Source organism: Phascolarctos cinereus, unplaced genomic scaffold (assembly GCF_003287225.1).
Source record: "Phascolarctos cinereus isolate Bilbo 61053 unplaced genomic scaffold, phaCin_HiC Scaffold_8;HRSCAF=390, whole genome shotgun sequence".
In the NCBI taxonomy this organism is placed as follows: Eukaryota; Metazoa; Chordata; class Mammalia; order Diprotodontia; family Phascolarctidae; genus Phascolarctos; species Phascolarctos cinereus.
In genome coordinates this window covers 59,262,726-59,289,040 of record NW_027556291.1, presented here as the reverse complement: position 1 = coordinate 59,289,040, position 26,315 = coordinate 59,262,726, and the positions used below count along the sequence as shown (strand labels likewise).

At 40.8% G+C, this 26,315-nt stretch overlaps 1 long non-coding RNA gene and 1 pseudogene across 2 annotated transcripts; both read left to right on the top strand.

The window, feature by feature from the left end:
- The first annotated feature begins 1,521 nt into the window (after positions 1-1,521).
- LOC110202173 (heterogeneous nuclear ribonucleoprotein H2-like) lies at positions 1,522-4,135 on the top strand (annotated as a pseudogene). Its single transcript, XR_013483545.1, has 3 exons — positions 1,522-1,609; positions 2,782-3,216; positions 3,607-4,135. The product of XR_013483545.1 is annotated as a heterogeneous nuclear ribonucleoprotein H2-like (transcript).
- A 4,125-nt stretch (positions 4,136-8,260) lies between these two features.
- Positions 8,261-15,698, top strand: LOC110202175 (uncharacterized). The gene is made up of 3 exons (XR_002322653.2): positions 8,261-8,370; positions 9,757-9,879; positions 14,041-15,698. It is a non-coding gene; the product is annotated as an uncharacterized LOC110202175 (long non-coding RNA).
- The last annotated feature ends 10,617 nt before the right edge of the window (positions 15,699-26,315 follow it).

The following is a 26,315-nucleotide window of genomic DNA, read 5'->3' as shown; positions in this document are numbered from 1 at the left end:
CCTTATTATGTGAGACTGGTGTGAAGGAGGAGATAGTGGCAGAAGGCATGTGGGTGATGTGAGATGAGGAGGGGAGGACGGAGCTCTCAGCAAATGGCCTCAAGGTTTTTGGTAAATTCTTGGCAAGGTTCTCAGCTGACAGAAAGGGAAACTGAGAAGTTTGAGGAGAGATGAAAAAGTTTGTAATAGCTTTTGTGGTGAGTGGGATCATGAGTTAATTAGTAAAAAGAATTGCCTTGCTGCAGGGAGAGCCCAACTGAGGTTATTTAACATAAAATTTTAGAGGACTCAGTCATCATAATTTCCTGATTTTTCTCCACCTTCACTCAGCAGTATGTGTGAAAGAGCAAAGGCAATAGATGGTAGGAGCGATCCAAAACGGAGGCTTGGCAGGGAAAGATTAGGAAGAGGATAAGCGTGCAAGACACTGGAGAGAAGAGGACATTTTAGAGTTCAACTAGTTCACCAAGGGGTCAAGATAGAGAAGGGAGGAGAGTGTAGCTAGTGAAGGGGTGATGTCCTGAGAAAGAACTGAGGGGTTGAGGGATTGGGGTTTCTGATGGTTTTGGGTTGCAAGGCAGAGGGAGAGGTAGAATGAAAATAGGTACTGATCAGATGAGGGCATTTCATAGTTCTTGAACATGGAAGTGTCTTATTTGTGGGTGATGGCAAGATCAAGGGTATGACCTTCTTTGTGTGTAACTGAGGTGAGGAAGTAAGTCATGTGAAATGAGTAAACTGAGGAAATCTGTGAGGTTGGGGTGTTGTAGAGACTACCAACATATATGTATGGGTGAAAGTTGGAAAGGAAAGACTATGAGCGAGGCACTGAACTCATTATGGGAAGCAGGGGAGTATCCTGGAGGTCTGTAGAGAATAACTACCAAATTTTTCATTGTGTGGTAAATATGGATTGATTGATCTCAGAGGAAACGTAATTGAGTGACAGTGGTAGAAGGAGAGCCTAGAATTGACAGTGGAAAGCAAGTACTCCAACTGTTCTTCCTTAACAAGTCAGTAGGTTGAATGAGTGAAAGTGTAGCCAGTACTTGAAAGGGAGGCCAGGGAGGCTGCCTCATGAAGAGGGAGCCAGGTAGATCTCAGACTGGGAAAGGGAAAGATTTAAGGTAAGCAAGTTTGTTACCTATGGAGCTGGCATTCCAGAAGGCACAGTGAAAGGAGTTGGGAGCTTTAGAGTGCGACATTGAGAGATTGAGGGATGAGTGGTGGAGTAAAGAAGGGGCATAGAAAACTGATTTTGAGTGATGGGGAGGCAGTGTTTCAGAATCAGTGGAATGGAGAGGATGTGACCTGGATTAAGGTTGTTAATCATTGAGGAATGATATCAGGTAGTTTTTATTGTCCAGAGAGATATAACCTCAGGGTGGAATTCCCTCAGGGCCTTAGTTCAGGCAAAGGGACAAATTCTGTGAATAGAAGGCATAGTGTTATTCTCCTCTCAAGCCAAGAGACCAAGCTAGAGATTTAATGGAATTGCCTTTCTCCTCTTTCCTGGGAAGTAGGAGTCTGGTACTTGATGGAATGACATTTCTCCTTTTCCCTGTGGATGCTGGAGATGCGAAATCAACTCTGTTTGCATCATGGATATGTAAGTTTATCAGAGAAATTTACGGCAAAGATTTTTTGTTTACATGTTTTCCTTCTCATTTTAACTGAATTAGATTAGTTTATACAAAAGCTTTTTAATTTTATATAATTAAAATTGTTCATTTTATTTTTTGGGATCCACTCTATTGCTTATGTAGTCATGAACTCTTCACCAATCCATAGACTTAAAAGGTCATTTCTTCCTTGCTCCTCTAATTTTTTATCCCATACCCAATTTCTGTCAAATTTCCAAGTTTCCCAGTAGTTCTTATCAGTCATTTCCTTATAACTGGGGTCTTTGGATTTATTGAACACTATGATACTGTGTTTGTTTGCTTCTATGTGTTGTGCATCTCATCTGTTCCACTTATTGTTCTATTTTTTAACAGGTACCAAATTGTTTGAATAATCCCTGCTTTGTATTATAGTTTGAGGTCTGTTACTGATAGACCTCCTTTCCTTGCCAGTTTTTTTTTCCATTAGCTTTGAGGTTCTTGACTTTTTATTCTTCTACATGAATTTCAAAATGATTTTTCTAGTTCTATAAAATAATGCTTTCATAATTTGGGATGACATTTAATAAGTCAATTAATTTAGGTAGTTTTTTTTTTAATATTGGCTCAACCTATTCATGAGCAAGTAATATTTCTCCAATCATTTAAGTCTGTCTTTATTTTTGCAAAGAGTGTTTTATAGTTGGATTCATATAGTTCCTGGAATATTTTGGTAGATTTCCACATCTTTTATAACTTCTGTAGCTATTTCGAATGGAATTTCTCTTTCTAGCTCTTCCTGATTGGTTTATTTACTGGAATACTGCTAGTTTGTGGGGATTTATTTTATATCCTGAGACTTTGCTGAAGTATTTAATTTAATTTTTGACTCACTTTTTAGTATTTTCAAAGTAAATTTTCTTATCATCTGCAAAGAACTAGAATTTTGTTTCTTCTTTATTTATGCTTATTCCCTCATTTGGTTTTTCTTGTCTTATTGCTATTGCTAGAATTTCTAGGACTATACTAAATAGTAGTGATTATAATAGGCATCTTTGCTTTGCTGTTCTTCTAATCTTATTGGAAATACTTCTAACCTTTCTCTGTTCCATGTAATGTCTGCTCTTGATTTTAGATAAATCATATTTAATTTATTAAGAAAAGTTCCATTTCTTTATAGCCATGCTAAAGTCAAGTATCAAGCTGCCGTCACTGATTGAAGATGATGCTGAGCACCAAAGGCAAACAAGGATTTGTGGTGAAAGTCCCAGGTTTGCCCTGGTCTTGCTTTGCCAGTGAAGTCCAATGATTCTTCTTGAAATGCAAAATTTAAAATGGGGCATCAGACATTCTTTTCATTTATACCCGAGAAAGCTAAGTGGAGAAGCAGTTGTTGAACTTGAATCAGAAGGTAAAGACAAATTGGCACTGAAAAAAGACAGAGAAACTATGGGACACAGATATGTTGAAGTATTCGAGTCAAACGAATTGAAATCAATTGGGTGTTGATGCATACTGGTCCAAATAGTCCTGGCACTGTTAATGCTAACTTTGGGTGCCTTGAATGATTCCCATTTGGTTGTAGCAAGGAAGAAATTGTTCAGTTTTGTTCAGAGTAGGAAATTGTGCAAAGTTGGGTAATGTTGCTCTTGGACTTCCAGAGGAGGAGTACAGAGGAGGCCTTTGTGCAGTGTGCTTCACAGGAAATAGTCAGAAAGGCTGTAAAGAAACAGAAGGAGAGAATATGGCACAGGTACATTGAAATCTTCAAGAACAGCTGGGCAGAAATTCGTATTTATTATAATTGTCCTTGAAAACTAATGGCTACCCAGCAGCCAGGTCCTTACAACAGGCCTGAGGCTGGCAGAAGCTATTACAGCATTGGTAAGGGAGCTGGGTTTGAAAAAATGAGGCATGGCTCCTGGGCGGGGGCAGTATGGAGGGTATGATGACTAAAATATATATAATGGTGGGTGTGGCTTTGGGTAGGATAAATTTGGAAGAGACCTCAATGACAATTTTCAGTAATGTTTCATCATAGATAGGGAGGTGGTGAGTCCACTTTCCAGAGTACAACAGGCCATCGTGTACATATGAGAGGAGTACCTTACAGAGCTACTGAAAATGCTTTTTACAAATTCTTTTCATCACTCAACCCTGTCTGGATGCACATTGAAATCAGACCTCATAGCAGACTGACTGGAGAAGCAGATGTTGAATTTACTACTCATAAAGATGCTGTGGCAAATATATCAAACGACAAAGCAAATATGCAGCCTAGATGTGTAGAACTCTTCTTGAATTCTCTAGCAGGAGTAAGTGGTGGTGCTTATGGTAGCTAAATGATGAGAGGTATGAGCTCGTAAAACTAGTCCAGTTATGGTGGTTCAGCGAGCCAGCAACTGATTTGGGGTTGTGGAGAAGACTGTGGTGGTCAAAAGCCACATGAGTGGATATGACCAAGTTTTACAGCCAAGGCATGATGGATAGCAGCTGCTACAGTAGTGAGAGCTGAGCATCTATGTGTCTGAACGGAATCAGAGGGATGTCTGGCATATTCAGTATGAGTGATGGATGGGGAATGTGATCCTGATCATTGACTCTTGCTCAACTTTTTTTTTTAAAGAAAAGCAAACAAATACAAAGTTTAGCAGTTTTGTAATACAAGCTTCTGATTTATGCTTAATTGTAAGTGAAATCAGGATTATTTCGAAATCTTCAGGTTCGTTATTTTTTTTTCTTGGTGAGGGCATTTAGAGTTGAGTGACTTGCCCAGAGTCACACAGCTAGTGAGTGTTATGTGTCTGAGGCCAAATTTGAACTCAGGTTCTCCTGACTCCAGGGCTGGTACTCTATCCATTGAGCCACCTAGCTGCCCCTAGGTTCATTATTTTTCAACACAGAAAAACATTCATCTAAGATATAATACCCAAGTTGAGAAAGGACTATAACTGTCAAACTTTAATTCCAGCTTTTCTTAAGGTAGTTATGTTATAGATTTATACTTAGGCACTAAGCATATTTAAGTTAAAGCAGTTTCATTTGTGTGAAATGTTGCTCTTTTGTCACATTACATGTAACACTGTTTGGGATGCATGTTGGGAGACATGCTTTTTTGTATAACAGATATAGGAGCTTTGTGATTCAAAAGTGAAACCTTTGGCATGTTTGATCTAGTTTGTTTCAATTTACTGTCCTGTAAGGCATTTTTTAAACTTTTTACTTCTAAGTTAGTGGGGACAATTTTGAGACACAATACATATATACTTTAGGATTTTAGTCTTGGTGTTTGTATTAAATTCTGAGGCCTTGATTTAAATCTTTCATTTTGTTATGATTTCTTTTTAGGCATGTTTTGCCAAGAGAAACTTGTTAAATAAATCTTCCTTTCAAAGAAAAGTTCCATTTATTCCTATGTTTCTAGTGTTTTTGAGAGGAAAGGCTCCTGAATTTTGTCAAAAGCCTCTTCATCCTCTGTTGATATAATTGTGTGTTTTTAAAATTATGTGATTAACATGATTTATTATATTTATTATCTTTGGGAATATTGACCTATAATTCTCTCTCTCTCTACTTTGTCTCTTTCTGCAAGTGGTGTTGGGGTATGAGGGAAATTGCCAAGAGGCATATTAGGCTCAATGTCAGGAAAAGCATCCTAACTCTTACAACTATTCAAACTATAATGAGCTGCTCAAGGGGGTGGGGTCATTCCCTTGTTCTCACTCTAAGCCTTTAAGTAAAGTCTAAGTGATTACTTGTCTGAGATGTAGAGTTTCAGGAATGGCAGCTGAGTTCTTACCTTGGTCTTCAAAGGACAGTAACAGTCTCCATAATCCCTGTAAGATAGACATTGCTAACAGGGGTTATATATGTTTACCTGGAGTCTTATACATCTTATTAGGAGGTTCTTAAACTAAAAATAGAGTGAAGACAGAGGGAAAAAGCCTCTCACACATATCAGCGAAGTCTAATAGCTTCCTCTGTGTGAGGAAGAGCAAAGGAGTCAGTGTCACTGAAGCCTAGACTCCATGGAAGGGAGTAAATTGCAAGGAAACTGAACAGGGAGGAAGGGACTTGGTGATTAAAGGCTTTAAAAGCCAAACAGAATTTTATACTTGATCTTGGAAATTATATACAGCCACTTGACTTAATTGAATAGGTTGGTGATACGATCTTTCCTAATCCTGTGGTTTAGGAAGATGATGTTGACAGCTGAATGGAGGAGGGATTGGAGAGAGGAGAGACTGGAGGAAATGAGACCAACCAGCAGGATACTGCCATAGTCTAGTCATGAGGTGATGAGGGTCTGCACCAGGGTGGTGCCAGCATTGGAAGGAGGGAAGGGGATGTATATGAGAAATATTATGAAGGTAGAATCAATAGGATTTGCAAGAGATTACAACATGCAGGGCAAGTGTAAGAAAGGAGTTCAGGATGACAAATAGGTTGAAAGCCTAGGTGACTGTGAGGATGGTGTTGCCTCCAACAGTAATATTGGATTTGGAAAGTAGGTAAGCTGGGGGGAAAGACACTGGCCTCAGTTTTGGAATCTTGAGTTTAAGATGTCTACAGGCCAAATAATTCAAGATGTCCAAAAGACAGTTGGAGTTGCTAGCCTGGGGGTCAGGAGAGAGATTGTTGTTCAGTCTTTTCAGCCATGTCTGATTCTTCATGACCCCATTTGGGGTTTTCTTGGCAAAGATACTGGAGTGGTTTACCATTTCCTTTTCCAGCTCATCTGACAAATGAGGGACTGAGGTAAACAGAGTTAAGGGACTTGCCCAGGGTCAGTCACATAGCTAGAAAGTATCTGAAGCCGGATTTAAACTCAGGAAGATGAGTCTTCCTGACTTTAGGTTTGGCATCACCTGCCTGCCCTGGAGAGAGATTAGGGCCAGATTAGAAAGATATCAGAATCATCTGCATAGAGATGATAATTGAATTCATAGATGTGGATGGAATCACCAAGCAAAATAGTATAGAGGGAGAAGAGAAGAGGGCCAAGGACAGATGCTTAGAAAAACAACTACCATTAGTGGGTGTAACCTGAATGAAATTCCAGTAAATGTGATTGAGAAAGAGGGGTTAAGTGTCAGGGGTAGGTGGAAAACCAGGAGAGAAGAAAATATCAAAGGGAAGAAAGTGACAGTGTCAGTATCTGAGGGTCATCTATAATATGAGGCCAAATTTTCCTCCTTATATTATCATCTCTAGATTACCCTATTACCTGCATTTTTTTTGCATTTTTGCATGGCTACCTTGGATCATGGACTTCACTTCTGCCTGTCTTCTTAGAGATTATCTCTGGTGAATTATAGGCTCTCTAGTTCTTTTCTGCTTCCCAGGATTACGTCTGCTACTTGCTATGCTACTGCACTTGGCTGACATACATAGGATGCTTTTTTCCTCCCTCTTCCCTCCATTTTTAGTTTAAGACCCTTTTAATGAGATGTGCAAGATTCCAGGAAAAATATATGTAATCCTCGTTAATAATGTTTGACTTCCAGGGATTATGGAGACTGTCATAGTTCCTTGAAGACTCAGGTAAGAACTCAGATATCATTACTGAAACCGTATGTCTGATAAGTGGCCAACCAGACTTTATTTGTGGTGTTCCTCATACTAGGGACAGCAACGTGGCTCAGTGGATAGAGTGACTAACTTGAAGTCAGGAAGACCTGATTTCAAATAGAATATCAGACACTTTACTAGCTATGTGATCCTTGGCAAGTCACTTAACCTCTGTTTGCCTCCATTCCTCCATCTGTAAAATATGATAATAATAGTAACTATATCCTAGGATTGTTGCAAGGATCAAATGAGGTAATAATTGTAAAGTACTTAGCATAGTGTCTGTCACATAGTAACTGTACTCTCTGTCTCTGTCTCTCTTTCTCTCTCTATATATGTGTGCATACATACATATATATATATATATATATATATATATATATGTATTTATATATATATATAGTAGTAAGACTGGAAGTAGCTCTCACCTCTCCAGGCTTTCGGGTTTGCAAAGGACTTTATCCCCCACAGCCCTGTAAAATAGAGAGTAAAATAGGATGATTTGGGAGGGGGTGGAGGTGAGTGCCTTCCATCTGGAGATCTAAGTCCTTGAGAAGGGGGACCCCAGCAGAGGGAGAGGGGTGGATTCTGCTGATCCCAGGGGCTTTCTCCTTGGTGGATGGAAGACCTCAACCTAAGGATAGACCCTGGGGGAATAGATCAGACCATTGGAGAGGGAAGAAGAGTTGTCTTGACTCTGTATGGACTCAACCAATGAAGCATTTATTAAGTGTTTGCTGTGTATATGCCAGGCACTGTGATCAAGTACGAATCCTTTGTACTTTGTATTTTCTACCAGGTAAAAATAAAGCCTGTCTTATATTTGCTGTGTTTTCAGCCTGATTGATCACATGGGAACTAAAGTCTATACATTTTCTTGTGGAGACTTAGAAGGCAAATTTTGATTTCCCTGAGGAAACCATGGTTGGGAGGTAATATTTTAAACACATTCAGATATAGTCAGGTTGTGGATCAGTTTTGCTTAACTGTTTTTCTTCATTAAAGGAGACAGTTCTATTGGGGAGAGGAATATCAGCAAATGACTGATGTAAAAATATCTCTTTTTTTGTTTTGTTTAAAAAAGGAAAAGGAAAGCTACGATATGATTTAGTGGAAATAATGATGGCCCTAGACTTGGGGTATGAAGAAATATGAGTTCATATCCCACCTCTGCCACTTACCAGCTGTGTGACCATGGGTGAGTCCCCTAACCTCTTTGAGCCTCAGTTTCCTCATCTGTAAAAAAGCAACAGTAATACCTTCTTGGAAAGTGGGAGCATCAAATGAGATAATGAACATTGTGAGTAGCACAGTCTCTGCAGGTAGTCTCCAGGCCCCCACTCACACTGGTCAAGTCCCCAGAGAGCCATTGCTGCATCTCCCCTCAGGGTTTTAGAGGTATCCCTGAAGGGTTGGGGGAAGGGGCATTCATGTCTCATGAGGCCCCAACACTGTGCTTCTCCCATAATCATCAGTTGATATCAATTAGTCCACCTGATTTAATTACCTTTTAGAAATAGGTATTTATAGCAGTATTATAGTTGGTATAAGAAAACCTACTTCTCCCTCCAGTTCCATGACACAGCTTCCCACCAGTACATAGAGTCCTGAGGAAAGTGGGCTAACACTTAGCAAATACATGTAGCTAAAAGATAACACTAAGCTACTGAAAATCTTTTGTGGAGCCCCTAGGATGTCCCCCTGAATTATGATGTATCTCTCCTGTTGGGCTACTTGAATCTACTTTTCCTCATGGTGCCTGATCTGTCCTCCACACTTCCATCAGCTGGGGACAATGCTAAGATGTCAAATAAAAAGTCAAAATCCTCTGGCTCTGTGGTATTCATAAGGTTCTCATCTGCCCAAGAGGAGGAAGCAGAGGAGATTGAGGTATATGCTGTCTATCACCTGTGTTCCCCATCCAAGACATTCCTTTTCCAGGGCCTGGCTGCAGGCTTCTACCACCTAACATCCAGAGGCTCCAGTCCCCTGGTCCCAAACTAGTCTCAGGGTTTTGTACAAACCCCCCTTGCATGAGCAAGTCCCACAACCCTTAAGGAATGACTTCCTGTCACACCTAGCTGAAATTTCAGAGAGGACCAGACCTTGTTCTTGTTGAGGGCTGGCTCTCAAGAGTCCGATCTGGGTTTAAGATCCAGGACAGAGTTTGACTCTTGCCCAGTCTTAACCCATGGGGCTCAATTGTTTAGAAAGCAGGGCTCTCCAAATCTCCTCCTGCAAGGGAGGTTTTCTGAGACATTCCTTCTCACTCTTTGAACCTTAGATTTACATACTACTCCTCTATGCAGGTGGTGCCAAGGCACATGGGAAAGCCTTGGAAAATACAACCCAATCTAGGAACCCTGATAACAAGGAAATGTATGTTTGTCATGTCCTCAGCAGATGTTTTTGGGAGTGTCTCATGGGGAGGACTCTTTGAAGTTAGGCTAGATTTTTTTCTATATATCCTGTACCCTCAGATGAATAAACTAAGTCAATCTTTACTGATCCACCTGGCCCATGTCTTTCTTTATTTCATGCTCTTCCATTTGGTGCACTATTTGATTGCTGGCAACATTTGGAGCCCGAAGAGGGACTTGGAAGTATGAGAAGAGTGGTCCTCTTAGTGCTCCGGAGAAAAAGAAAACCGTTGGCAGCTCTACACTGTGGAACAAGGTCCTTGGCAGCTCAACGCTGTGGAAACAAGGTAAGAGGGCGAAGGTTTTTATACCCAGTCCTTTGGCAGTTTTAGGGCCAAAGGAAATACCAGGCTTAAGTGGGAGAGTAGAGAAATAGATTAGAGTAAAGGCTCGGTAATAGAGCATAAGAATAGAAAGGAAAAGGGGCTCGAGCATAAAAAATACTGTTGCTTTGAAACGGCCACGCACACTTACTTTTGGTTTTGGGAGGTGCGCCTGGGATCGAAAGTATGGGTCAAACATGAAGCTGAATCAAAGACAAGGAATGCTATCTAAAACTTTTCAAGGAAATAGTGACAGAAAGGGGTTTATTTATTACAAATAGTCAGCTACAGGAATTTTGGAACATGCTAAAAATATGTCTCACTCCTCCAGAGAATGTGCCATTAGCAACAAAAGTGCCCAGGGTAAATGCAGGGGCAGGAACAGAGGAAGAAGAAGAGAGAAAAAATATTTTATTATTTGCATTATATGATTGATAAAAGACAAGAAAATTTAAGCATACAATAATGAGAGAAGTAGGGGTAGAAAGAATAGCATAATCTGTCTGTATTAATAGCATGAACGGAGGATTTGAGAATAAAAGATTTGAAAACTTTTGAAGAGTTATTAGGAAGAAATTATCTTTCTTTTTTGCATTCTAAAGCTCTGGCCAAAGCTTTGGGTGTAAAATTGAAAGATTATCCAAGATAAGTCATTGGAAAATATTCTCTTCCCTTCTCTCACATTCCAACCTTGGCCAAGTTGGGGTGTGAGAGACAGAATGAGAATAGTGAATAGGAGGGTGCACCCCCTCAGATCATAAAGAAAAGTTTTTTATGTGTTTGGAACACAATCAAAAGATAATTTAGCTCATTCAGATTAGTAATGTGTTTCAAGTTTTAAAAATCTAGTATTGTTACAAATTGGTAAACTTTTGTATTGTTTTGTGTTATGTCAAACAATTTTTAATAATTTAGATGTTATTAAAATGTGAATTAAAGACTGAAATATAGTGGGAAAGCTGTGTAAAAACCAGCTAAATTATTTTATCAAGTCCAGTTAATTTTTTCTCATAATGTTTTATACCTGTCAGTTAGAAAATTAGGTATTTCCGTCTTTACCTGTAATTAAAGAACATCTTATAGTTAAAACAATTTGACTATCACTTATGAAAATGACCAGATTGTTAATTAAGTTATTTTAAGTTACTGTTTTAATAGTAACATCTAGAATTTTTAATTACTTATGAGTGAAAAGGAGGGGCACAAGGCAATTCTCTCTACTTTGTAAATTTTCCAGGTCTCCTGGAAACTATCTGTTGTGGGCAAGGTCATCTGCCCTGAAAAAAAAAAAAGAAAGAAAGAAAGAAAGAAAGAACTTGTTAGGATTATGCAGTTCCTAAACAATGAATTAACTTGCTGAGAAGTGCAACTGTATGTACAATAGATAGAAATGATTTCTAATAATTGGCTTTTGAACAGGATAAGTTTAAATTTGAGAAAGAAAAGATGTTAAGTGAAATCTCTTATGTATGTGAGTCCTGGTAAATCTTTGTTACTTATTACAACTGCATGGGAGTAAAATTAATTGTATCTGGCTTTAAGCCATGATTAGTGAAACTCACTGTTTGAGGTAAAAGACTCTTAGGACTATAACTAATTTTGTTTTGAGTTTGAATTTCAGTATAGTTGTCTCCATTAAATCAGTATTTGAAGTTTTCCTATTATGTTCCTTTAAGAAGGAATGTTTTCTACCATGTGCAAAAATTTTGTTCATAACACTATTAAACTTGTAAGGCAGAAATATTCCGAGACAAAAATAATTTATTATGTGGATGATAAATTTTGCAGTTGTTCTATTACTGGCGAACTTTCCTTATTAATGTGTGAGCTTTAACAAGCTCTTCAGTCTCAAAGATTTATACTTACTCCTGATAAGGCACAGAAGAAATCACCCTTTGCTTACTTTGGACATATTGTTTCACAGCCCACAATTCGACCCCCAAAATATTACAAAATACGCAAGATTCTTTAAAAACTCTTAAAGATATTAATTAGCTTTAGCCTGCCTAGTAGATCACACTAATCAATTATTTTAAGATGAATTTAAACTAAGTAGAATAATAGCTGAAACTCAATTAATTCCCTTTAATTTGTGGGGGCACGATATTTTACATCTAGGGGAAACTGTTATTTTGTTTGGGTGGAACAGTGGCTTTTGACAAAAAGGAAGCTTTTTGCTTTAAAACAATTAGTTGAACAAGACTTTTAAAAGGACATATAGAACTCTTTACAGATCCTTGGAATTCACCTGTTTTTGTTATTAAAATGAAGTCAGAGAAATAGAGGATGCTTCATGACCTCTGAGCTATTAATGAAGTCTCCCTTCACCCATTATGAATTCTGTTTCCTAGCCTTTGATAGTTATTGATTTAAAAGACTGCTTTTTAACTATTCCACTGCAAGAAGCTGACAAATGTTGTTTTGCTTTTACAATACCCAGTGTTAATGCAGAACACCCTGCAACCAGGTTTCAATAGAAAGTCCTTCCTCAAGGCATGAAAAACAGCCCTTCAATGTGTCAAAATTTTGTTAATAAAGCTATACAACCAATTAGGAAAAAATTTCTCAATGCAAAAATAATACACTATATAGTGACATACTTTGTAGTTGTTCCACTGAACACTCACACATTTATTTCCTCAACCTCAATTAGCTTTATAAGAATATGGGCTTATTATAGCCCCAGAAAAAGCTTAAGAAAAATCCCCATTTTCCTACCTAGGTCATATTGTCACTGAAACAACAGTGAAGCACTTAATGAATTTTCAGAAACTTTTAGAGGATACTAATTAGTTTTGACCATCATTCCAAATTACTACAGAATTTGTTTCTTTTTTACATTTAGAGGAGATCCTAATCTAAATTCCCCTAGAACATTAACTCCTGAAGCAAAAAAGGAGCTTTATTTAGTCAAACAGAAAAATTCCTGAAGCTCAACTCACCCATATTTTTTTAAATGAAGAGGTACCAGGTGCTATTCTTAGTAGTCCAGTGTCCCCTACAATTTTTAACTTACAGGAAATTTACTTTCTGTTATTAATCAACCTTATAATAAAAGACAAATAGACACTCTTGTTTCCTCTTTAGAGGATTGGCAAATTGCTATTACTATTTTTTCTGGCCACGTTGATATTGATAATTACTTACCATTTCTTAAGATATTAACCTTTTTTACTAATTATTCATAGGTATTTCAAAAAGATTGTTAGATTTAACCCCATTCCTTCAGCACCCATGACATTCATCGATGGGTTAAGTACAGGTATGGCGGGATATTATGAGCCTATTAATATTGTTTCTGATAACAAGTAATCTTTTTATGTCTCTCAGAATACAGAGACTGCAAAGTTAAAATATATTACTAATACACAATTATATACTGAAAGCAATGCCATTATTGATTCTTAACTACAATGCTGCCACGTAACTTTTATTAAGCTTTTATTGAGCCTTTTATTAACTATATTCTGCCAATACAACAACCTTAACTGTAGAGAAGAAAACATTTTGTGACTATTTTTGAAGAAATAAACTCCTACAGTATTAGAAACATAGTATAAAAATAATGATTTTTTTAATTAACAGCCTGTTTCAAATGTATCAGAGGCTTTTCTCCCAAACATATTTGACAATTGAATGTAACCTGTATGCCTTCTTTTGAAAAGCTTTCTTATACTCATGTTATAATGGATACTTTTTTCTTTCATTTTTGCCACTTTACAAACAAGTGGTACAATTAAATATGTGATCAATCATATTTTACAAGCCTTCACAGTTATGAGTGTACTTAAACGAATCAAAACAGATAATGCTGCTGAGGAGCTTCCATTAGCGAAACATTTTCTATCTTTTATGCTTCTTATAACATTTCTCTGATCACAAACATTTTATATTATTAAAAACAAAGATATTAAAATTATTCTTTTCCAAAAAAAGGGGGGGAATCTGGGCTACTACCCCTCATTGATAATTGGTTATTAACTTTTGATAATTGGCTATTAATTTTTATAATTGGCTATTAATTTTCTAAATATTAACAAAGATGAGTACACTCCAGCCTAAAAACATCCAGAGGCCCTGATCCATTACTAACAAGAGGATGAGGGTGTGCTTATAATTTTTCAGAAAACTTTGATAAACCTGTCCTGATACTGGAAAAAGATGTCAGAGCATGTATAACAACTCACAGCTTGAATACAGAGTATGAGAATTCGGGGAAAGCGCAGAAGGAGCCAATCTACAGTGACAAGTCGCCTTCCCACATGGGGTCCAGTGAAAGCTCCCTCTCATTGAGTGATAAAAGACCCCTCTGAACTTGAATTTTTAGTAATAGTAGCTTTACTTTCTGCTCAAGTGTGTAATGTACAGACTGCTCAGCACTGGACTTATTTTTCCTTTTCCACCCTGGATGCAACCTCTCACATATATGGACAAATTGGGACTATACGTACACTAATAACACCTGTATATTTGGAAGACAAGAAGATCCCTATCTCCAGGATAAAGTCAAGATTACAATTGCCCTCAGATCTCTAGCATCCAGGACATCAGTTTTTAATACCAGTTTGTCTCATGGATATGTAACTTTTATTCAATCTAATACTACTTTTGAATAGTATGTTACTTGTGTCAATTGTACTCTCAAACAATGTATTGATAATAATGACTATATTGTATTTTTGGTAGAACAATCATCATTTGCTATTTTCCCTACCAATGTTTTTATATGAATAGTTTCAGAATTCTGGTGAACATGTTCTTCAAATTATTACTTCCTCCTTAAGTCAATCAAAACAATTTATTGGTCTCCTTATTATTGGTTTAATCATTGTTGCTTCTTTTATTGTATCTACTGCTGTTTCATCTATTATGCTACAATCTGAAATCTAAACTGCATAATTTGTACATGACTTAGCAAAAAATATGTTTAGTACTTAATGCACAAGAAGCTATTGATACATTGTATAAAGTCAATTTATTAGAACAATCAGTATTGTATTTAGCAGATAAGTTAGAACCCTTGAAAACAAGGTTGCTATTGCAATGTGATTACAGATATTCATATATTTACATTATCCTGCTACCCTGTGATGCTTCAGATCCTAATATCTCATGAGACAACACAAGTGCCTGCCTATTGGGGGCCTGACACAATTCTAAATACCACCCAGGTGATTGCAGATAGTCACTCCCCAGGGATTAACCCAAAAAATCTGGCTGTAGAGATCTTAGAGAAATTAAGTGCAATCAATATATTTAAGAATTTACCTGCCTTGTTACTTCATGCATTTTCTTGGGCAGTGTTATTATCCCCTGTATTGTTATCTTAATTAAATCAAGGGTCACAGTGTTGGGAATGGATGTTTACCGCCTCAAGCTGCTTGCTAATTCAAAAAGGGAGGTGGTTGTAGAGGGCTGATCTCAAGAGTCTGATATGGGTTTAAGATCCAGGACAGAGTTTGACCTCTGCCCAGGCTTTTACACAAAGGGCTCAATAATTAAGAAGCATGGGCTCTCCAATCTCTCCCTGTTAGGAGGTTCCTGAGACTTTCCTTCTCACTCTTTGAACCTTAGATTTACATATTCGCTCCTCTATACAGGTGCCAGGAAAAAGCCTTGGAATTTACAACTCTATCTAGGAACTCTGATAAGGAGGTAATGTATGTTATCACATTCTTAGCAGATGTTTCAGGAGTGTCTCATGGGAGGACTCTTTGAAGTTAGGATGGATTTTCTCTATATATCCTGTGCCCTCAGAAAAATAAACTGAGTCAGTTTTTCTGCTCTGCCTGGTCCACTTCTTTATGTCTTATTTCACACCTTTCCATTCAGTGCACTATCTGGTTGCGGGCAGCATTTATTTAACTTATATGCAGAGTGCATCATGCGAAATGCCAGGCTGGATGAATCAAAAGCTGGAATTGAGGTAGCCGGGAGAAAAATCAACAATCTCAGGTATGCAGATGATACCACTTTGATGGCGGAAAGTGAAGAGGAATTAAGAAGCTTCTTGATGAGAGTAAAAGAGGAGAGTGTAAGAGCTGGTTTGAAGCTGAACATCAAAAAACTAAGATCTTGATAACTGGTCTGATCACTTCCTGGCAAATAGAGGAAGAAGTGGAAGCAGTGTCACATTTTATATTCTTGGGCTCAAAGATCACTGCAGATGACAACTTCAGCCATGAAATTAAAAGATGCTTGCTCCTTGGAAGGAAAGCTATGGCAAATCTGGACAGTATACTAAAAAGCAGAGACATCACCCTGCTGATAAGTTCCATATAAGTCAAAGCTATGGTTTTTCCAGTAGCAGTGTATGGCCATGACAGTTGGACTATAAAGAAAGCTGAGCCTACACAATCAATATTTTAAAGTTGTGATGTGGGGAAAGACTTTTGAGAGTCCCTTGGACAGTAAGGAGGTCAAATCAGTCAATACTGAAAAAAATTAATACAGGCTATTCACTGAAAGATCAAATACTGAAGCTGAAGCTTAAATACTTTGGATACATAATGAGAAAATAGAACTCATTGGAAAAGACCCTGATGTTGAGAAAGAGTTAAGGCAAAAGGAAAAGGGGCAGCAGAGGATAAGATGGAAAGATAGTATCATGGAAACAATGAACATGAACTTAGACAGACTTTGAGAGATAGTGTTGGGTAGAAGAGCCTGGTGTGCTGTGGTCCATGGGCTCATAAAGAGTCAGACATGACTGAACAACAATCCCCATTCTTTGACACATAAGATACTTTGCAAACCTTGAAGATCTCAATGATATTACCTGTTACCTCAGAGTTTACCTCATTTGTAAAATGAGCTGGAGAAGGAAATGGCTAACCACTCCAGTGTCTCTGCCAAGAGAACCCCAAATGGGGTCATGAAGAGTCAGACACTACTGAATACCAATAGCAAAGGGGCTAAGTGAGCTGGAGCAGTTGATTGGTGGATTGACTGAATGTACCCCCATCAATGGACACACAATATGCTTTGCAGACTTTAAAGATCTCAATGATGTTACCTGTTACCTCAGAGCTTTCAGGATTGCTAAACCCTTTCCTTATGGCAGCCCTAGAATAGGGAGTTCATGCAAGTGTCAGAAACCCATCTTAAACTTGAGAAGACTGAGGCTCAGAGAGATGAGGTGACCTGTTCAAATCCCCCCCATTCCTTAGAGATGAGGTCACACAGCTAGTTGTTACATGAGAGAGAAGCATGAAACTGTCTGAGGCAGAGGGCCTCTTCTTTGGCTGATGGGCAGCTGTGGACACTGATGGCTGGGGGGTCTTGCTGGCTAGGAGGGGCAGCAGCATGGCCTGGTCTGGGGCTAGCTAGATAAGGTGGGCTCATTCACCAGTCAGGACAGCTCAGCCCCAGAAAGGGAGTCCAAGCCTGAGTGAATCAAGTCCCCCAGGGCATGCTCTCTATAAGTCAGGAGACAATACTGAGACAAGGGGTGGGGTGAAGCACTCACTACCAGCTGTGTGACCCCTGATCCCCCAAGGCAGGCCTCTGCCCCTACCTGGGCCTCAGTACCTTCATCTGGGAAATGGAGATAATCTTACTTGCACTGCCTGGAGATCTTGTAAGGGCCAGTCCATGTAAGGCACATGAAAGGTGCTTTGTAGTCCTTAAAGGGTTTGTGGTGGTCTGCAGAGCCCACCTTCAAGTTCAGAGAGTGTCTTGGGAAAATTCAGAGTTCATTCATGTCTTTGGGCCAGGACAGTCTTATTGGCACCTGGCTAGGAGGTGATGAGTGAGATCACCAGGGTGCCTAGGGTGATGGATAGCATGTTTGTTCCCTTCCCTGGTGCATGTCTCATAGTAACAGCTGCTGGCTTTTCGTGTCTTGTTGTGCATATTGTTCTGTAGTTAGTGTCTATATTTCTCTTTCTACATCAGTGCCTGTCTGTCTCTGCCTATGTCTGTCTCTACATCTATCTGTCTCTCTTTGTCCCTCTCTATTTCTATCTCCCTCTGTTTCTATTTTTGTCTGTCTTTGTCTCTCTCAGTGTAAATGTCTGTGTGTGTGTGTATGTGTGTGTGTGCATGTGTGGGTATCTGGTGATATTTTGTAGCCCCTGGTGACTTAGCTCTGCTCCCAGCTGGCAGTCCAGGACAAAGCTGGGAGGATGCCCTCCCCTCCTTCTGCCCTACGGGTCATAATGGAGGCCCGATAAGGAGGTAACCTGAGTGCCAGCCACTCAGGATTCCAGGTATCCTTGGCAATGACCATTCACATGGCAACCAGAGATTGGAATCAGCTGATGCTGCCTTCTTGGACACTAAGTTTTGCCTCCAGTGAGAATGTACTCCAATAAAGGTGAGGTGGCTAACTTGATCTGGACTTCCCCTGGAAAAAGTGTGAGCCCCACTATCCCACTCCCTGTTGTTTGAACAAGCCAGGGGCTAGCATCCTGAGGCTCACTGGTTGGGCTTTTTGGCAGATGGGGCTTCAATGCCTGTTTATCCTTTTATATTTAAATTGATTAAATGATTCACCTCTTCAATCATTTACAGTGACTAAGCCAAACCAGCTAGCACCAGTCAGTTACACAGTGGTAGGGACTTAGTTCCATTGGACTTGTGAGGTTCATTTGTGCTACCTGATTAAGGAAACATTCATTTTTACTTTTTTATTCATTTATTACCAAAATCACAGGCAGGGCCTCACTCCAGTATTAGGTAGACTGAAATTGTACCACATACATCCACATGTGTTGCCACAGACCAAATTGTAGAAAGAGTTTGGTATTAATTAGCTTTGAAGAATCAAAAATCATAAAGAATTATGGCAATAGACTTGGTCTTAAATACATTTCTAATGGGGCTGTTCACTCCATTAAGATAAGCTGCTCCCTAACTGGAAAGATCCCCAGCACAGTCTGTGAGCTTAGGCAAACACCTTCCAGCAGTGATATTCAGTGTTCTGAAGACCCTCCCAGCTCTGTCTGTCTGTATGCCGAGGACTCTTCTAGTGTGGCCAGCGTATGTATAGTCACAGGTCCCTCTGGAGCAGTGATATTCTGTATTCCTAATATGACCCTTCCAACCCTTAACATTGTATTTGGCAAGGTGTCTTCCAGCTCTGACGTTCCATATTCTCTGATCTATGGGCCCTCCCAGATCTCACATTCTGTGATCTAAAGACATTCCTAGTACCGACATTCTGTGTTCTGTGATCTAAGTGTAACGTCCCCTTACAATAATTAGCTCATGAGCCTCGGGTCAACGTAATGCCCTCTTTGTTCTGTACCTTTAAGGAGTTTATTTTAGGTGAAACATTATGAGTTAGGAAAATTCGTAACATTTATATGTATCTCTAGTTAGCCCCTCCCACTCCCACTACTTTCCCTATTATAAAGAGCAACACTATCCTCCATTCAGCTACTAAAGTGATTTCCCTAAAGTGCAGGTCCAATTATGTCAGCCCTGTTATAACTCCAGTGGCTCCCTCTTGCCTCCAACATCAAATGTAAAATGCTGTGTTTCACATTCAAAATCTTTCATAACCTAGCACCTTGCTTCCCAGTTTTCTCACGCTTTGCTCCCCACTGCATACTATTAGGTCCAATGATACTTGCCTCCTGCCTGTACTACAAGCAAGACACTCCATTTCTCTGCTCCATAGCTTTCTCCTGTGTCTGGAGCAGGCTTCTTCCTCTGTTCCAAATGCTGACCTCCCTGGCCTCCTTTAAATCCCAATTAAAATCCTATCTTCTACAAAAAACCTTTCCCAATCCTTCTTAATTCTAGTACCTTCCCTCTGTTAATTATTTCCTATTTGTCTTGTATGTATATGTTTGCATGTTGTCGTCTCCATTAGATTGTAAGCACCTTAAGGGCATTTTGCCTCTTTTTTTTTTTTTATCCCCAGCACTTAGCACAGAGCCTGGCAACTTAGTAGTGGATCAATATGTGTTGATTGATTCCAGAGGTGTTAAGAAGCCATTGGAATTTATTGACTGAGGAGGGTGACCTTGTCAGACTTGTGCCTTAAGACATTTAATTTGATAGCTAAATGGAGGATGGACTGGAGTGGGGAAAGATTTGAGTCGGGAGACCAACCATCAGCTATTTCAGTAGTCCGGGTAATAGACTATTATTGAAGGTGAAAGAGTTGTCACCAGGGCGGTGTGGCAGTGCTAGAGAAGAAAAGATACCAGAAATGTTGGGAAGGTACAGATGACAGGTCTTGGGAATGTATTGGATATGGGGAGTGAGAGAGAATGAGGAGTCCAGGGTAACCCCATGTTGTAAGTCTGGGAAACTATGAGGAGGATGGTTAGGAAGAGGAGAATACTTGTAATATAAGTGGGTTCTCTTTGGCTTATGAGCTTGGCAATCATCAACAAACTCAAACATTCAGAGGAAGGAGAAAAACATGAATCTCATTATTGAAAGTTAACCTGACTTGGTGACCCATTGTTCCCAGTGTTGGGAGAGGTGTCACCAGCTGTTCATCAAGTAGTAAGTCATCCCCTACCTCTTTATACCTGGAAATTGTCACATACTTGCTGCCTTGAGGAGGAAATGGCCTATCCCCTTTTACTGACATTAACCTATCTGAATTGCCTTTATCTCATTATGAAAATTATTAATTAAGGGGCAGCTAGGAGGAGCAGTGGTTAGAGCACCGGTCCTGAATTCAGGAATACCTGAGTTCAAATCTGGCCTCAGACACATAACACTTACTAGCTGTGTGATCCTGGACAAGTCACTTAACCCCATTGCCTAGCAAAAAAAAAAAAAAGAAAAGAAAAAAAGAAAATTATTAATTAAAACTAGCTACGTCTTGGAAATCTTGTTGATCTCCAGTGATCAGTGTGTCAACATGATGCTACTTTGACAGTTTTAATAAACTTTTAATTCTCTTCATCTTGAATTTTACCTTGTTAATCAGGGTGAAAGCCAGAACAAATAATTTTTCTTTTAACATCATATGATACTATGGACTTATGTTACAAGGAGTTTTTAAGTGCATATTGAGTTACAAAGTTAGCAACCAACTTTGTCTCTTTGACCCCTCTAGAAATTCTTTTTCTCTTTTCTTGTGTTTTTTTTGTTGTGTTGTTATACTGTTACATTTTGTTGTTATTGTTTTTGCATTTCAATCCCTTCTTACTAACTCATACCCTTTACATCCCCACACACCTAAACTGTGTTATTTGTCATCTTTATATTATTCCCTGCAGGGAGCACTGAGAGTCCTGTCAGCACATCATAGGGACTCAGTTAATGCTTGCTGAGTTTGATGGGGTGTAGGCACAGGCCCCAGCCCCTCATCTCCCTTTGAAAGCCTTAGCCCCACCTTTTGACCTTGCTCAGATGCCTTCCAGTTCCCTTCATTACAGGCCCCATAAAACACTTCCAGTTCCCTCCATTATCTATTCCCATTGTCTGTTCATTCTCTCAGAACTTCCAATCAGAATTCTTACCTAGACCTTTTTCCCAGCCCCCTTCTCTGGCTACCTAAAGTTACTTCAGTGTATAAAAAATTCCACCCTGGACCCCATTCAGATGCTAAGAATCTCATGCCCAAAAGGCTGAGACTTTCTCATGCCTGATCGTCCCCACTGGTGTTACTAGGCTGAGAATCTCATGCCCAAAAGGCTGAGAGTTTCTCATGCCCGCTCATCCTTACGGGCGTCACCTGACCTAAGTGATTTATCACTAATAAATTTTTCCTCTGCTGGAAGGTTTGAGTTGAATTCATTCAGGCAGGGCCCAGCGTAGCAATCTTGGGGGTTCCCAGCAGCACCCCCAAAGTCCTAGACCTCTTCATATGGTTCCCTGCACTGGAATATAATTGCCGAATCTCAAACTCCTCTTCAGCCACGACTTGTAAGCCTCCCCCTCCCCAATTCCTTTGTTATTTTGTGGCTAGGAGGGGGATTTCCAAGCACCTAGCTAGGCTTGGCTTGGAAGCGTTTTCAGGCCTGACCTCTCAGGTCCCTCTAGGTCAGACAGCTACTAGCCTGTCTCGAACTCTGCCTAATGCTCGCAGGCTCTCAGTCCAGTGCCTCTGTTTGAGTACTTGGACCTGGGTATACCTTCCTTAGCATACAGGATGGACTCCCTATCAGGAAGCATAGGTTCAAACTTCTCAGTTCTCTCAGTGCTAGGGAATTGGGAAACTGTTGGATATTCTTTTTTCTTTTTTTTCCTTTCCCCTAAGCCCACAATGGGTCTGTCCTCTTCAATTCCCAAGAATTCACCTTTGGGCTGTCTTTTACAAAATTGGAAAAATTTTAGCTTCTCTAAAGGACTTAAAAAGAAAAAGCTGGTGCATTTTTGCAACGCTGTTTGGCCTCAGTATCACCTGGAAAATTATGAGGCACGGCCCCTTTTTGGGGACATTACAGGTAAAGACCCTCTCAGAGTTAGAAAAATATTGTCGCAGAGAAAGAAAATGGGTGGAGATTTCTTACTTAATGGCTTTTGTTAAGCTTTCTAGAGACCCCATTCTCAGAAAGGGTTGTAAGATGCTTGTAGCCAGGGCAACCCCACTAATGGGGAATGGCGATCAAATGGACTTTTTGGATGATCCTCTCCTCATGGCCCCTAGGATTATGACACCTCCCTCTTCCCAACCTCCACCGCCACCACCTCCCCAGCACCTATCTCCACCCTATTCTCCTCTGGCCCCTCCAGCTCTTTCCCATTCTCCCCAGATCCCTCCTTCTGCTCCCCATCCTTCCCCAACCCTTCCTTCTGTTCCCCATTCTCCCTTGACCCCTCCTGCATTTCCCTATTCTCCCCTACCCCCCCATTTCCTATGCCCCCACCTCCTTGCCCATGGCTCCTGCATTTCCTCCCCAAGCCCCTGCTCTAGAGGCTGCTCCTACTCAGGCCTTGAGCAAGGGCTTCGCCCCAGCCTCTACTTCCAGAGAGACCCCAGCTCAAGCTCTGGACGAGGTTCTCAACTCGGTGCCTCTCCCTAGACCTCTACTTCAGACAGAACCCCTACTCAGGCTCCAGACCAGGGTCTCTCGCCTTGGCGTCTTCTCCCCTGATCCCTCCCCCTCCTCACGTGTCAGGTAATCTTCCCCCTTGCCAGCCAGATTCCTTGGCCTTGCCAGTTCAGCTGGCACTTTCCAGTCCCTCACTCATGAGAAGTGGGACTCCCTCCCTCCCTCCCCCTCAAGCCCCTGCTCCTGCAGGGCCTTCAGGGCTTTTTCCTTTAAGGGAAGTACCTGCCTCTCCTAATGGGACACTTAGGGTGCATGTTCCATTCTCCATTTCAGACCTCACCCAGATTAAGGAAAGGCTGGGTCCATACTCTGAAGGCCCAACTAAATTTACTGAGCAATTCAGAGATGTGTCCCTACAATTCGAACTTTCTTTGCATGTCCTCTTCTCCACCTGTTTTACCACTGAGGAGAGGAAGGGAATCTGGGAACAAGCCCAAAACTTTGGGGATTTTTTTTCTAGCAATGACCCCACAAAATACCCCCCAGGAACAGCTGCTGTTCCTGCTAGTGATCCGGGGTAGGATTATCAGAAGAGTGAGAATAGGGGAAAGAAGGACTGCATGATAATTTGCCTGTTAGAAGGCTTGAGAACAGCATTTGGAAAGCAAGTAAACTTTCAGAAGATTAAGGGAATTACTCAGGGAGAAAAGGAAAACCCTGCCCTTTTCAAAAATAGGCTAGTAGAAACCATTAAAAAGTATACGAATTTAGATCCTGACTCTACAGAAGGAGCAGCAATCCTTAGCGTGTATTTCATTAACCAATCTGCCCCAGTTATTGGGAGAAAATTACAGAAATTGGCAATGGGACCCCAAACACCTCAGGCCCAGTTATCGAAGATTGCCTCTGGATTCTTTAACAACAGAGACCTAGCTGCAGCAGAGGAGAAAGAACACAGGCAGAGGGCTAGAGACAAAGAACATGCTCGATTCCTGGCTGCTGCCATGATCAGGAAAAGACCCAAGGGTGTTCCTAACAATTTGAGCAATGGGAAAACTTGCTTTTGATGCCACCAGGAGGGTCACTGGTCCAAGGAGTGCCCTCCAGGGCGCCCCCTTGGAGGAAGCCCCCAAGACAGACACCTCCAGGACCTTGCCCAAGATGTGACCAGGAGGGACATTGGAAGAAGGATTGTCCCTGAGGTAGGAGAAGTGGTAGAGCAGCCCCCCAGTACCCTGTCCTCCAGTCTTCTCAAGACTGGGGAGGACAAGGGAGTTTGGGTCTGGGCAACACTCCCATTTTCTCCGTCTCTCTCTCCAATTCCTGAGCAGAAATTGAGGCTGAAGGTAAGGTTACTCACTTTATCATGGCTATGTTCTTTGCTTTAACTAATTACTCTGGCCCTATTCGCTCCTTGACCCATCCAGTCATGGGCATTCAAGGGATAACTGAGGGATGTCTCCAGACATACCCCTCCCCCTGCTTATTTGAGAATCTGTTGTTTAAACACTCCTCTCTCTTATGTTCTCCTCTTGCCTTGCCCCATTGTTGGGAAGGGACCTGATGGTGAAGTTGGGGAGCCAATTTTCTCTAGTAAAGGCTCTCATCTCCCTTTTCCCTCTGTGTGCCAGACCTCCCCATGTTCCCCTGGAAGTGTGGGAGACAATTTGGGATACTTTTGCCACTCCAGCTGTTGTTCACCTCTGAGACCCTAAAGTATTTTCCCTTAGCCGTATTTCTAGCCCCACCCAGGAGGCTTCTTTCTCCACTACCTCAGGAGTGCTTAATTTCTTGGGAACTCAAGGCTATAGGGTCTCTTTGAACAAAGTCCAGATAGCATGCCAGTCTGTAAAGTTTCTGGGCCATGAACTCCCGGTCCCAGTCACTAAGAAACAATTTCGAATTTTTCTAGGCATGGCTAGATTTTTTAGACTCTGGATACCTAATAATAGTTTTAATAAGCCTTTTATAATGCTCCTCTGGGCCCTGACTCACTCCCTCAAGAGTGGGGCCCAGACCAGGCTAAAGCTTTTGTGATTTTAAAATCTAGCTCATTTTTTTAAAGGCAGTTGGGGTTAAGTGACTTGCCCAGGGTCACACAGCTAGTGTCAAATGTTTGGTCTGAGGCTGGATTTGAACTCAGGTCCTCCTGAGTTCAGGGCTGGCGCTCTATCCACTGCACCACCTAGCTGCCCCGTGATTTTAAAATCTAAATTGACGTTCACACCCCTAACTCAGTCTTTAGGAGCCTCTGGAAAGCCTGCAAGCTTCCTGGCAGTGGCTGCTACAGCCATCCTAATTGAGGAAGCCTCTAAATTTACATTTGGCCTCTAAAAGTGGGAAGATAACTCTCTAGTTAAACTGGGAAACCAGTTAGACCACTTATACCCACAAGGCAACTGTCATCTCCACAAAGCCCCCCTCCCCAATATGACTTTCTCAGAAGTTTATGCCACCTCATTTATACTTGCCACTTCTCTGTGAGCTACTCTTGCTATATTTACACCTTGCTCCTCCGAAGGGGAGTATTCCCTTACTTGGGAGACAAGCTCCAAGGCCACTAGACAAGTTAACACCCCTGTGGCAGGAGGGCTTGTTAGAGTTTCTGCTAATATTTTGACCTGCACTACATGTGCAGACACCACTAGTGACGAGAATTTTGGGGAAAAGGTGAAATGAAGTGCCAACACATGGCAAGACCCCAGAACTACTGTCTTGGCCACCCAATGTCTGGCACCCTACCAGGACTTTGGGGTGTGCACCTTTGGATTTTTAGCACCCCCCGTTCTCCATTTTCAATGCCAAACAGCCCACAGTCTCTAACTTAAGGACAAAACATGGATTTTGGAGAAATGTCCTCTGGTCTCTTAAAAAGGGAGCATACTATCTTATGCCCTGGTATAAGTTACAACATGAACGTATTCTCTCTGACTGTACAGGAACTATTCACCAGTTGGCAAATGTGACAGCTTATGGTCTTTGGGAAATCCAGCAATCTTTAGATTGCTTAGCTAGTTGGATGCAAGAAATTCACAATAATTTTGGTGCTCCAAAATCATCTTTTTCGTGGGAGTCCTGGCTTCTTTCTATACTGGCCCCTATTCTCATTCCACTACTGATTGTATTTCTCTTGTGTGTTGTTTGGTCCACATTTACTAAATATTCTTGCCAGATTCCTTTCTTCTGGGGTTGGAGCCATCAACTTCCAGATGACTGCTCAGGCTGTATACCAACCCGAGGACTCTAGCCTGGTGAACCTGGCATCGGCCCGGTTTTGAAGTCTGACCCCTCGAACGGGACCCAGAGAGGCAGGGACAGCTCTGTCCCCCTTGCCAGCAGGAAGCAGTTTCAGAAGCCCAGACCTTTGCCCCTTACACCCAAAGAATTTGAGTCCCATTTGTTTGAGGGGGAAATGATGGGGTGTAGGCACAGGCCCCAGCCCCTCGTCTGCCTTTGAAAGCCTTCTACCTTTTGATCTTATTCTTATGCACC